The sequence below is a fragment of the Sorex fumeus genome, unplaced genomic scaffold (assembly GCF_029834395.1).
Source record: "Sorex fumeus unplaced genomic scaffold, SorFum_2.1 ptg000013l, whole genome shotgun sequence".
NCBI classification, from domain to species: Eukaryota; Metazoa; Chordata; class Mammalia; order Eulipotyphla; family Soricidae; genus Sorex; species Sorex fumeus.
The window spans coordinates 13,043,866-13,059,000 of NW_026606070.1; positions in this window are offsets into that span (position 1 = coordinate 13,043,866).

Here is a 15,135-nt window from a genome sequence, read left to right on the forward strand (position 1 = left end):
TTTGGCTGCTGGGGCTGGGTCCCTTGGGGCGGGAAGGGGTCCCACCGGCTGCCCTCTGAGGTGCCCCTAGTGAACAGCCTGGTGCAGGGTCCAGTGGCATGGTTATAGCAAGTGCCATGTTATGCTCCCTTCTGGAAGAGAAGGACATGCAATTTGGATGGTGGCCAATGATGCGATTGTTTGGCACCAGCCAGGGGTGGTCCTTTTTCAGTCTTTTCTGGTAAGCACCATCTCGTTTTTTTCCCCTGAAAATTTTCCTCCTTTAACTGTTTACAGCAACCAACCTTAGAGGGAAATATATTATTTTGTTTCTGCTTTGGGGCAGCGAATGGGGTTCAGGATGGAAACACCCAAAATATGGTGGTGGGAAGGTGTAATGGTGGTGGGATTGGTGTTTGAATATTAAATGTAATCAAATATTGCGAACTTACGTTATAAAATAAAAAAAGAAAAAGAAAAAAGGAAATTATTGTCCCTTTATGGGGTTGAGAGTATGTTGCTTAGAAAAAGAACATAGTTTAAAAAAAAGAAAAAGAACATAGTTGGTGGGCACAGGTGGATTAAAGATATAATTGATTTAATCAGGAAGCAACCTCAGTGAGTTCTGAGTCTATAACCTTTGATACCAGCCGCAGGGAGATGGCATATGATATGATTAAAAGTACTATTGGACTGTATAAATATGCAGTGTGTATATATCTAAACCCACAGATCTAGATTTATGCTACTCATGAAAGGCCATTTGCAGGAACCTGGGACTGAAATATGACCATTCACTCTAATGTTTCTCTGGATACATTTCATGTTGGATTCAGGACCAAGCCCATTCCCGAACTTTATAGTCAACTGAGTGATGAAGCTAGAATGAAGGCCGAGCACCTGAACCTGTAAATAAAGTATACCGCAGGGGATATGGGGCTGGTTGGGAAGGGCTTTCAAGACAGAGGATCATAAAACTTCTGGTGAGAGGCATCTGATAAAGAAAAAAAAAAGGTTGCTATTTAGCATGGTCATTGCCCAGATTCTGGGCTCAGCAGCAGCCTTTTATGATCGGAGGTAGTAAATCCTTTTTATTAACATAAACAATAAGTTTCCTAAAAGAATATAGTCAAGCTAGCCTAAGAGTCTAAGACTCTGGATCCCAGATGTTTACTATTTCTGGGGTTACACTCATGTTTTATTTATAAACCACTACTGGCAGTTTGCATTCTACTTTTTGATATTTTGTCTGTTTTATCAGACCCTTTCACTGAGTGTCATTTCTCCAGTATGTTATCCTTTCTCGAAAGTCTTTCTGTCCCTACCACCACTAAGCTCCCAGTTGCTCCTGTCCATTGCTCTGATGGACTCTAATTCATCTCCCAGCCGTCAAATGCTTTTCTCTACATTAGACCATTGTGATATTCTTTCTTTTGAGACCTACTTATTAATTTCCTTGCTTAATAACCTCAATTACCCTTCACTACTCTCAGCACAAAGTTTAAATTACCAAGAGGGTTTACAAGGTCTTTCATAATCTGTCCTATGCCTGCCTCCACTACCTTCTTTCCTCTTACCTGAGATCTTCCCTTCCTGCTCTCGCCATCACTTTAGATTAATCCTCTAACATCTTGCATTCGGGTTACCTTAAGATGCTTGCTTAGGGGCTGGAGTGCAGTGGATAGGGCTCTTGCCTTGTACTAGGCCTACCTGTGTTTGATCCCCAGCATTCCATATAGTTCCCTGATCTCTGTAAGGAGTGATCCCTGAATGCAGAACCAGAAATAAGCCCTGCACACCCTGCACAGTGCTGGCCCCCAATTTTTTTTTTTAAGAAAGAAAAACAAGACGTGCTAAGAAAGAAACCGAGGTCTCTGCATTCTGTCCAGTACTGATTGAACTAGAGTCACTGGGAGTCCCAAAGGGAGTCTTGTAAGTGCCAATTTAAGACTAATTTGCTAGGCCATTGAATAGCTGAAGGAGATGAAATGCAAGCCACTTGAACTGCAGTAGGTGAATTCTGCTTCATTAACCTGGGCTGGTGATTTCAAAGGTTCTCCCAAGTCATCATCAGAGGATGATTTTAAAGGTCATGGAGGTCTATTTCAGCAAAGATGTTGCTTGCTCTCTGTGACTGCCCAGCCTGAAATCATCACACTAAACGAATCTGAGAATCCTTGAAATACATTTGAAAGTTTCTTTTAACAATACACGACATCTTAGAAACTTTCCTGTGAAAGTTTCTCACCTCTTCTTCAAGGTCTAATTATAGTGACAGGGAGATGGGATTTCGAGTCAGATGATTCGAGTAAACCTTAATCCGTTTTTATTGATATTTCAACCTTGGGCAAGTTCTTTTCATGTTGTAACTAATTATTATTTCTTCATGTGTAAAATGGACCTAGTAGTATTGTTAGATTTGACTAAAGTGAAGAAATGTTTTATATTGTCATCTTGTAGGTTGGTACTCTGTCTTTACTTGGGCTTTGATTAAAGGAAGAGAAGAAAGAGCCAGGAATATAGTACTGGGTTCTGGTTTCTGTCCAGCGTCACTGGGTCTAACCCAGAGACTTTTGAGCACTGCCAGAATGTTCCCTGGCTCCACAGGACCCAAGCAGCTTTGGTACCTCTAACACTAGCATTTGAATTGCCCACTCTGGTCCCTAGGTCCCCTGAACACTTTTTTGGGCCGTCTCCCTCCACGCCCACCCCCTCCCCAAATGAATAAACTAAAGCAGAGAGCAGTGTATCCAGAACTTAGATAATTAAGATTCAGAAAGTATCTAAGGGTGAATTTTTAAAAGTCATATCAGAATATATCAAAAGCAGAGAGGGAAACCAAAACAATGTTTTTTTTTCCCCCCGAAGGAAAAGTTATAAAATAAAAACAGAAGGCATAGAATGGGAGAAAGTCTCTGTAAAGCATTTATCTCACAAAGTTCTTATGTAGAAAATATATAAAGAATTCCTATAATTGAATAAGAAAACTAATGACCCAGTAAGATGGGGGAGATTTGAATAAAGACAGAAAATATATGGATGAGCAAAAACATGAAAAATGCTTTAATATCATTATTTATCATGAAAATACCAACTACATTGTGATGCACAACTACAGTATGATACCACTAGGATGGTTAAATTTTTAGAATTTGGCCATACTATGTTTGGCAAGGCTATCGATCAAATAGAACTCTTACTCAATTCCTGGTCGGAATAGAAAATATTATAACTACTTTGGAAGAAGTTTCCACAGTGTGAGATCCACTTAGAACCTAGAGTTAGTATAGAAATAATTTTAAGCTGATGATATTTAGGATTTAACAGATGCAAAAAGTCTTGTTGGAGTTTCCTTTATCTGATAAAAAGAAGAAACTTCTGAGAAATGAGCACTGCCAGGAGTTTTCTCTCTGGGGCAGCTGCTTCTCTCAGGAGAGATATCAGAGTAAGCCCCCATAAATTCCCTTTCTGGGGAATTTTTATGGTACCGAAAAAAGATTTGGAAAGGCCACATAATCTGGTACAGACAAACATCACAGATTTTTTCCCTCTCCCATTTGTTCTTCTAAAAATCCACTTGTCTCTCTGAAAGAACCCTATTTGTTTAAATCATAAAAAATTTTCCTCTCTCTTCCCTCAATAAATTAGATATATCAACCTCTAACATTAGCCATTTTGTGAGTAGCTATTTTTCTTTTGTTGACTTCTGTATGCAAACAAATGAATCCCTTTTTCCTTTTAATCTGTCTTTTGTTAAAGTAATTCACAGCCCTAGTTGCTGAGCCCTAGAGTGTAGATAAAATGCTTTTCTTTCTGACAGCAGTATACAAAGAGGATTTAACACTTACTATTACCCACATATTCAACTCCTGATATTTACCCCAAAGAAATGAAAGCTTCTGTTCCTGAAAGACATTAAAAAAATTTTTTTTGTCCACATCCTGTGCTCAGGGTGTACTCCTGGCTCTATACCCAGGGATCTCTCCTGATGGGGTGCTGGGGATTATATCCAGGTCATCCACATGCAAGACAAGCACCTAACCTGCTGTACTATCTCTGGCGCAGATCTTTATTTTAATGCCTTCAAACTAAGAACAATCCAAGAGACTTGATAATATAAGCTAATTATGATGTATCTACAATGGACTTTTCTTTTTTTTTTTTCTGGGGTTGGGATGGGTGGCTGCTTCCAAAAGGTACTCAGGAGGTCTGGGATCCCATCAATGATTCTAGGTCTACTGGCTCTCAGTTCATGATGTGATATTGCTCCAATCTTGTGTCGAGGACATCTGGCCATCCTAGAGGTACTGGGCACCTTCAGAGGTGTACCTGGCGATGCTTGAGGGACCAAGTAGTGCTGGGAATTTTACCTGTGTTGAGCCCTGACCACTGTACTATCTCCTGCCCCCAATCATTTAAAAGAACAATTGTACTGGGACTGGTGAGATAGTGTGGGAAGTTAAGTACTTGCCTGTCTGTTCCAGACTCTGGTTCAAATTCCTGGCACCACATATAGTCCCCCTCCCACTGTCACCCACCCCATAGACAGAGGTCACACCTGGGCACAGAGTCAGAAATACCCTCTGAACTGAGCTGGGTGTACTGTACTTCCTCCCAAAAGAATAAACACACAAACAAATGAATGAGAGAACAATTCTTAATACATGGAGCAATATGAAAGAATTTTCAAAATAATTGTGTTACCTGAAATAAATAAGGACTCCACGACACACACACTCAAATAAAAATATCTATTGTCTGATTCCACTTTCATAGAATTCTAGCAAATGTAAGATAATAGCAGAGGCAAAACTAAGACCAGTGATTCTGGCGCGCACACACACTAAAGAACAAAAACAACCAGTGTTGGTGAGGATGTGAGAAATCTACTGGTGGGAAATTGCCTGGTTCAACCCTTTTGAAAACACTTTGGACATTTCTCCAAAAACTCAGCAATCTCACTTCTGAGCATCTACCCCAAGGCCCCCAAAACTCTATTCAAAATAAATATTTGTGCCCCTATGTTTGTTGCAACACTGTTCACAACAAATAATCTGGAAATAATCCAAATGTCCAAGAACAGGTAACTGGATAAAAAAAAACTATGGTACATATACATAATGGAATACTACTTGGCTTTAAAAAAAAGACAAAATCATGCAGCTTGCCACTAAATGAATAGAACTGGGAACTGGAGGATATCATACTGAGTAAAGTCAGCATGATTTCTCTCATATAGGGGATATGAAGAAGTATAGTAAAGGACCGGCCCAAAGTAATAGAACTGATGTAGGTCAATTTTCCTCCACCAGTGTGTCCATACTATGTCTCTTCCAACCCTCCCACCCCATCCAACCTTGACAGGCACATTACAAAGTTCAGTGGTTGCAGCTTAGATCTCATGTTTTCAGTGTTGTAGTCGTCTGTGAATTAGATATATCACTATAGTACTCTCCCACATTACCTGTATAATCAAGGCCTTGTCCTCCGTTACCACATTACTTCCCTTCCTCATCTTCCTCCATTTCCCTTGTAATTTCTTTCCTTCTTCTTTTCCTCTCTAAGCTCTGGGTCAAGCGTGATCTAGGCATCCCCCACTTTACTTCATTAGATTTCCTTGTCCAATTATTCTATATACGACAGGTAAGAGATAATCATGTGTGTATCTTTTTCTGACTTACTGTGCTCAACATTCTGTCTTCCAGTTCCAACTAGGTTGCAGCAAATTGCATGATTTCATTGTTCCTTGCAGCTATATTGTACTCCATTGTGTATATATACCACATCTTCATAATCAATTCATCAGTCATTGGATACATGTTGATTCCATATCTTAGCTACAGTACTAAAACTTACATTTGTGTACAATACTAAAATTTTAAATTGTGATTTTCAAAATTGTGAGTAAATTTTTTTTTAACATATTATGACCAAAAGTTATGAGGTAAAAGAGGGATATGAGGTAAGGTTAAATGATGATAGCCATACTTTTATCTTTATTGTGGCTATGATTTCATGGTATGCACATATGTCAAAATCAGTAAGTTATACCTTTCCCATGTGTAGTTTATTTTATACCAACTCTATCTCAATAGCACAGCGGTAGGGCGTTTGCCTTGCACGCAGCCAACATGGCCGACACAAGTTCGATTCCTCCGCCCCTCTCGGAGAGCCCAGCAAGCTACCGAGAGTATCTCGACCACATGGCAGAGCCTGGCAAGCTCCCCGTGACGTATTCGATATGCCAGACACAGTAACAACAAAGTCTCCAATGGAGACGTTACTGGGCCCGCTCGAGCAAATCGATGATCAACGGGAGGGCCTATCTCAATAAAGCTATGAAAAATTTAAAAAGTTTAAATTTTGGAGTCAAATAACCTGAATAAATTTGAGCCTTGACACCAAATAAGACTCTTTGCTTGGACAATCATTTAATTTCTCCAAGCCTCAGTTTTTATCATGTGTAAAGTGAGACTAATAATTCAGGTAGGTTTGAAAAAAGTGAAGAAATCTTTTGTAAACCGTTTAGTACTACCAAAATTGGTAGTTCTTATTGTATTTTTTTCAGACTCTGATTCTGAAAAAAAAAAGAAGAAGGAAAAAGAACTCAGATAAACTCCTAAAGGGAACACTTTAGTTGTAAGACTCTCTCATGCTTTGACTTTTCCTTCAATAGCAAGTTAAACTAAACAGAATGGTCTACTTTTTTATTTCTTCAAAATGTTTACGATGTTGAAAAGAATGACTTCTAATTTTTAGAATGTGAAGGAGTTCTTTCTCTACATCCTTTTCTGGTTTTAAAATATTTCCCACCTGTTTTCAAAATGTTTTATTACAGAGAAGCAAAACCCTTTTATGTGATAATGACCACTACTTTTGCTAATCCTCTGTAAGGATTTATTTCAGTGAATATGATTTGGTTTATGCTTTACTCAAATTATGAAACCCTCTTCTGTGTATCTCAATTTTTATCAACAATTTCGATATCCAACAGTTATGGTTATGATCTATTCAAAACTACCTGGCTGGAAAAAAAGTGTTTTGCTTTTTGTTTTTGAGAATGTTGTACAACTTTTGGGTCTGAAAAAAATTTAATCAAGAAACTCTATTTTGACAGATGGCAGATGAATTTGTCCACCCTTGAGATTGGAGTTTATGCTTCTGATTGTTCAGACAAATAGAGCCCTACAAATATGTTTAAAGTAATACATGCGAACTTGGACATGAGAGAAATATGTCTACCAAATGGATTGTATATAGAAAATAAAAAGAACTCCAAGGCCTGGGAAAACCAAGCTCTACTTAGCTGCTGTGAGAGGTGCTTGGGTCCTCTCTCTGGATGGCCTAATCTGACAGTGAGGCTGCCTGGGTACTCCCATTGTCCTGGCCCTGAGTGTTTGTTCAGTGATCTGCTACTACAGCACCCGCCCCTCCCACTTGGCTGTGATGGTATTTGTAGTTATGTTCACCTTCTTCTTTTTCAATTCTGTCAGCCAGCTTCTGCCAGAGAGGTCTTTTTAGTGCTAAATCCCTCCCGCTATTCAGAGTTCAGTAACAGTTTTTCCATTTTTCTTTCCTTTATTTGTTTTTAAAAGTCAACTTACTATTACTTTACATCACTATAGAATTTTAAGGTATAGATAAGTATTTGTATATCAATACAGGCTTCACCATACCTACTTTCAAATCTTTAGCGCTATCCCAACTCCAGAAAAAGATCTCTCTGCTCATTCCTCCCACCCATCCCTTTACCACCAACGTTTTTACAGAGTCCAAGAGTTGTTGTTTATTTGTTTTTGGGGGGTGGGAGATATTTGTTTGCTTTACTCATTTATATTCCACATGAGTGAAACCATCATCAATCATTTTCTAATTGAATCACCGTGAGATACAGTTACAAAGATTTCATGTTTGAATTTTAGTCATACAATGATCAAACACCCATCCCTCCACCAGTGCACCACCACCTATGTCCCCAATATACCCCCCCTTTCCAACCCACTGCCTGCCTCTATGGCAGACAATTTCCCCCATACTTTCTCTCTCTCTTTCTCCTTTTGGGCATTATGGTTTGCAGTGAGAGGTTATCACATTTGGTCCCGTACCTACATTCAGCACAAATCTCCCATCTTGAACCATCCTTTCAACCATCATTGTCTTAGTGATCCCTTCTCTATTCCAGCTACCTTCTCCCCCAGCTGATGAGACAGGCTTCCAACCATGGGTCAGTATTCCTGGCCCTTGTGTCTACTGTCCTTGGGTGTCAGTCTCATGTTATTGTATATTCCACAAATGAGTGCAGTTATTCTATGTCTGTCTGTCTCTTTCTGACTCATTTCACTTTCATCAATCATTTTAAGTTCCTCATTTAACTTAGTGCAGTCACGCTCAAATTCATCCCTTTTGCCCCAAGAGATGTACTTTCATCATTTTAAATGGCAGAATAGTATTCCACTAGGTATACTGAGGCTACCTTATCACCCATCTGTTGAGCTTTCATCTTTCTTGACCATTATAGGATTTATTATTTTCATTAACTACCAAGTTAGTTTTATCAAATGAAAACTCAGAGAAAAATCTGAGCAATAAGAGAAATATTTATCCTTGCAATGTTGGCAAGAATATTCAGTATTATAAATAACTCAGTTGACTGAGTTAAGCTTACTGTGGTATTTAAAAGAAAAACCATCAAGTTATAATTTACTTGTTTATTTTTCTCACTAGGGAATAATTTCCTCACATTTATATCTGCAAGTGTCAATGTTGCAAAAGATAGGATATATCTATACATAAATATAAGATATATAAAAACAAATAATGCTTGGGGACTAGTGCTAAGAGTATTTCATTTTTTTGTTGTTTACCTCAGGTACCAGAGTTTCTACTCTATGTGATACATATATTTAGGACTAATGACTCTAGGGAGTCTAGGACAAAAACTACTTTTTGCCTTCTCACCCTGTTTTGTGTTTTTCAAGTACTTATCTCTCTCTGACATTGATCATTCATTCATTCTGTCACTTATTTTCATCTGTTGCTCTCTTTATCTCATTAGACTATAAGCGCTGCAATAACAGAACTAACATGTCTACATTTGTGTTCCCAGTATCTTGACACAACATAGTTGGTGAATTAATAAATGAATCAGTGATCAGTGAATTTATGAATATTTGAGGCTAAAACAGGCTGGAAATGGAAAAATAACTAATACTACATTTTAAAAATACCACTTCCAGAAAACTTTTAGATTCACAGAAAAATTGGGGGAAAAGTAAAGAAATTTCCTGTATTTTCCCCATTACCAACATCATCCACTGGAGTGGTATATTTGTAATAATTAGCCAACCTCTGGCACATCATAATAAACTTAAGGCCACAGTTTACATTAGACTTCACTTTTGATGTAATTTTATGGCTTTGGACATATGTGTGACACATATTATAATTATGGTAGCGTATAGAGTCATTTCAATCCCACAAAAGCCTTTGTGCTCCAACTATTAATTTTTCTAGCATCAATCCCTGACAACTACTCATCTTTTTTTACTGTCTCCATAGATTTGCTGATTCCTGAGTGCCATATTGCTGAAATCAGTCATGTGATATATAACTTTCCAGGGAGGTTCTTCTTTCACTTCTTCTTTTTAATAATTTATTGAATCATAGTGAAGCATAAAGTTACAAAAGTATCCATGATTTACTTCCAGGGGTATGATGCTTGAGCACCGTTCATTCACTAGCTGTCCCCCCTTCTCTCTGTCAATATCCCCAATCTCCTTCCTGCTCTCTCCAGCCTACCTCTCATTTACCACCCCCCCCTTATCTTTTTTCCCCCCTTAGATTCTTGGGTTTACAATACTGTCAATGATGGGGTATCTTGAATATTATGCTTGTTTGCTTGTTTTTGTTTTGGGGACATACCCAGTGGGTACTCAGGGATTAGTTCTGGCTCTGTGCTTAGGGATCACTCCTAACAGTGCTCCAGAGATCATATGGAATGCTGGGATCAAACCTGGGTGTACTACATACAAGATAAATGTCCTACCTGCTGTACTATCTCTCTAGCCCCTTACTTATATGTTATTAACTATGCATATATATATATATATACTTATATATAGTGTGTGTATGTGTGTGTGTGACCCATGATCTTTAAAAAATAAGACTCTTAGAGGGGTACAATAATAAATAATTTCCGGAGCGATAGCACAGCGGGTAGGGCGTTCACCTTACAAGCGGCCAACATGGCCGACCCGAGTTCGATTCCTCCACCCCTCTCGGAGAGCCCGGCAAGCTACCGAGAGTATTCGATATGCCAGACACAGTAACAACAAAGTCTCCAATGGAGACGTTACTGGGCCCGCTCGAGCAAATCGACGATGAACGGGAGGGGCCTTTACCTTTACCTTTTACCTTTCACTTACTTCACTTAATCACTTAATCCCCGTTATTCATCGATTTATTCGAGCGGGTGCCAGTAACGTCTCCATTCATCCCGGTTGCGTGCTAGCGTAGCCCAATGGTATCTGTTCGTTTTAGGAACATGTAGAGCCTCAAACCGATCATTTAGGGTCTTGACGAAGAAATCTGACCATCTTATAGGTGGGCGTCCACGTGATCTTTTGATGTCTCGTGGAATCCAATCAGTAATGGCTCTAGTCCAGCGGTTGTCTGTAAACCTCATTACGTGTCCAGCCCATCTGATTTTTGATGTCTTGGCAAATGAGACAGCGTCCCTGACTCTTGAGCGTTGACGAAGATCAGAACTCCGGATTCTCTCTCTCATTTGAGTGAATCGTGATATTCTAAGCATAGTTCTTTCGATTCCTCTTTGAGAGACCCGAATAGTGTTCTCATCCTGTTTTCATAGGGTCCAGGTCTCTGAGGCATATGTTAATGCAGGAAGAATAGTGGAATCAAAGAGATGTGCTCGTAGCTGGAGGTTCTTTGTCCTTTTAGTTATTTCTTCAATGCTCTTGAAGGCATTCCAAGCCGCTCTCTTCCTCCTGCGCAACTCAGGTGCCAGGTCATTCATCATGTTGATTTCTCGACCTAGGTATATATAACTGTTGCATTCGGAGATGGTGGTTCTGTTGAGAGCAAATGGAGCGTCAGGAACAAGGCTGTTTCTCATAAACATTGTCTTCGTAAGATTCAGCTGTAGTCCGACCTTTCCACATTCATGGTCAAAGTCGTTCAGCATTTGTGCTGCTTGGTTGATGTTTGGTGTTATTAGAACGATGTCATCAGCAAAGCGGAGGTGGTGTAGTTGCCGACCATCTATCTTCACTCCCATGTTTTCCCATTCCAGTCGTCGCATGATGTTCTTGAGGGTGGCACTGAAGAGTTTTGGTGAAATGGTATCACCCTGCCGAACCCCTCTCTTGATATGGATGATTACTTCTTTGTAGAATGGTGAGATCTTGGTAGTGAATCCGCAATAGAGCTCACGAAGGATCCTGATGTATTGAGTTTGTACGCCCTGATTGGCTAGGGCTTCCATGACCGCTTCCGTCTCAACAGAATCAAAGGCCTTCTTTAAATCAATGAACGTTAGACAGAGCGGCATCTTGAACTCCCGAGATACCTCAATGAGCTTGGTTATTGTGTGGATATGGTCAATGGTACTGAATCCTTTTCGGAATCCAGCTTGTTCACATGGTTGTCCTTCATCTAGTGTTCTGCTAATCCTATTCAGGATGACTCGAGTGAATAGTTTGTAGATGACAGACAATAGGCAGATTGGGCGATAGTTGCCAATGTCGTGGATGTCTCCTTTCTTGTATAGTAGTACAGTCTTGCTGGTTTTCCATTGGGATGGAACCTTGCATTCAGACAGGTAGCGTGTGAAGAGTCGAGCCAATGTATTGATGAGTACTGATGGTAAGTTCTTCAGGTGTTCAGGTCTGATCTTGTCTGGGCCAGGTGCTTTTTGTTTCTTTACCGACGAGATGGCATGTTGGATTTCGGAAGGGAGAACATTGGGAACGACATATCCATCATGTGGTATGTGGTATGTGGGCAAGTGGATGTGGCTATTAAAGAGATCTGAGTAGAAGTCATGAATAATCTTCTCCATTGCCCTTCTGGAAGATGTGATAGATCCATCATGATGTTGGAGGACAGTCATCTTGGTTTTGTAGTTGGTGAAGGACAGGCGGGCATTATGAATGTTTTTCCCAGCTTCTGCTGCATCTACCAGTACTGCTGCTCTCCTGTTTTTGAGGTCATCCTTGATGGCTTTTCTGCACTGTTTTGCCAGTTCGGACGTTTGCTTGTGGTTGCCTGAGGCACGTGCCAAGCCACGTTGGCGAATAAGTTCAAGAGTGTTCGAAGAAAGACGGTTTTTTGTGGTTATCTCTCTCTTGGCATTCCTTGCACAATCATGGAGGTGCTGAATCATTCGATTGTATTCCTCATCAATGTTGTCAATGACGGCATCTTCCCATGTTGCCGCAACAGAGCCAAAGAGTTCCCAGTTGGTGGTTGTTCTGGGAGTCCTCTTCTTAAACCTTGCATTCTTTTCTCCTCGTTCTGTGAGGTAGAATTTTGCACGAAGAAGACGGTGGTCTGATCCCGTTTGGAATTTTGGGACAACAGCAACATCGGTTAGGCAAAACTGCCGATTGAATATGATGTGGTCTATTTCATTGTGGAACCGTCCATCGGGAGACTCCCATGTCCAACGTTTAGATTCAGCCTTTTGGAATTGTGAGTTACCATGGAAGGTTTTGGTTGACATGATGAACTCAGACAGTCTGTCACCCTGTTCGTTCCATTCCAGGCCATGGGTTCCGATGTGGAGTTCATCGACTGATCTTCTTGGTCCTATCTTGGCATTAAAATCACCGACAATGATCTTGTAGAAGGTGTGATCTTCTTTATAGAATTTCTCCAGCTCCATGTAGAATTTCTCAGTTTCTTTTTCACCATAACTGGATGTTGGTGCATAGACAACAAAGATAGAAACTGCCGGTAGTGAGCCACATTTATTCAGTGTGGCTTTTACCTTTACTTTCTTTTATTATCTAGAGGCTTCAATATGAGAAGTATATTTTACCAAGTGAGTCTGAAAGATACATATTTTCCTCTGTTTTGTTGTTTTGTCTCTAAGTGAAGCTTAGAGTGCTCCAGAGATCATATGGAATGCTGGGATCAAACAAACATCATAGCCATTTTCCCATCCTTGATTGTAAAATTTTCCAGGAGAAAATTATGTAATTTTACACGTAAATTCAGAAACAACAGAAACTGTTCCACTCTTTAAATTCAAAAGACTGATTCAATGAAGGTGGGAAAAGACAGACAGCAGAATGTTCCTTGATATAGAGACATGTTCTAGAAGACCATTTATTTATTTATTTATTTTTACAAAATTAAAGAACTCTGGTTTACAAAGTTATTGATGATTGAGTTTTAGTCATATAATATTTTAACACCAATTCCACCACCGGTCTTAAGTTCCCTCCACCAGTGTTCCCATATCCCCTCCCCATCCCACCCCTTACCCCATTCCCATCTGTCAACTTGACAGGCACATTACAAAGTGTTTGTGGTTGGAGCTTAGAGCTCATGTTTTCTGTGTTGTTGAGTCTGTATTTTGGTTATATGGCTTTACCATTCACCTATATCACCAGTATAACTGAAGCTCTTTTGCCTGTTCACCAATTACTTCTCATTCTCTTCTTCCCTCCTTGATTTCTTTCCATCTTTCTTTCTCCTCTCTAAATACTGGGGTCAAGGGTGATCTAGGCATCCCCCTTTTACTATAGTCTACATTCTCTCATCCACTTAATATACCACAAATACGTGCAACCATCCTCTCTCTTTTTTTTTTTTTGGCTTACTTCATCAACATGATATCTTCCAGTTACAAACAGGTTGCAGCAAATCTCATGGTTTCATCATTCCTTTCAACTGCATACTATTCCACTATGTATATATACCACAACTTTATAATCCATTCATCTGTCTTTGGGTACCTAGGTTGATTCCATATCTTAGCTTTTTCTACTGAATGCAGCACTGAATAATGGTATGCATATGTAGAAGACAATTTATTTTAAGACTTTTAGCAGTGCTCTTCAGAGATGTAATGAGATTCTCTTATGCCTGCCAATCACTTCTTAAGATATTTTCATAGGGCTATTTCTGCCTGTCTTATTCTATAAGGATTGTCCTACGGAGCATTTACCATTACTTATGTTGATCTGGATTTGACTTTTTAAGTAAGGAATTAACCAATTCCTCTCTACAGAGAGTATTTCCATTTCATTTTTGCATTAAGTAAATGATAAAAACCAAAATCCTAACCTTTTCTGCTAAACAGCCCTTTTAGTCTCTTTGGCAGTCTCTCTTTCTTTTCATAAAGAAGAATTAACACCTCATATTCAGGTGTTAAAGTTAGGCCTGATAAGATTTGGAATCAAACTGATAAACTTCAAACCCTATTAAACTCTGTGTAATCTTGGGTAATTCACTTGACCTCTCAAAGTCCCAGTTTCCTGATTATACTGAGTTAAAAATGAGGATTTGTGAGAACTAATAAAGGAATTCATGGAAAGTTCTTAATACAGAGTTGGCATGTGGTAATATTTTTAATTTAAATATTGCTTTCACTCATCTTACTGGTCTAACTTCCTCGAAGGGCCAAATTTTGACCGTGTAGCAGCATGAGTGGAATGTTGATTGAGCATTTTCTGAGCTACCAGAGCTTTTTCAAGTAGTCCATGCACCCTTCTTGTCAAGCGTTATTACAGGCTGACCATGACTTGTAGCCAGCAAACACACATGCACTTGCCAACTTCCCTTCCGACTGGTTAGTGCCCAAGGTATGAGGGTAGATAGGAGAGTTTTCATTATCTTCCTGATTATAAATGCTGCATTTCTGTCTCTGTTAGACTACAGTTCTCAAGGGCAGGAACTGTGCCTTACTATAGTATCAGGTGCCTAGTACCATGCCTACTAGACACCAAAACTATTTTGATTTTTATTGAATCAAAATAAACTATGCAACTTTGTATTATGTGCAACTGTGTATTACAAAACAGCTGGGCACCTTTTGGCTGGAACTGTCAAACAAATAAATGGAAGAATGTGTCTAAGGAAGAAAGTGGTTTTGAGCTCCTGACTCAAGCCATGTAATGAACACTTTCG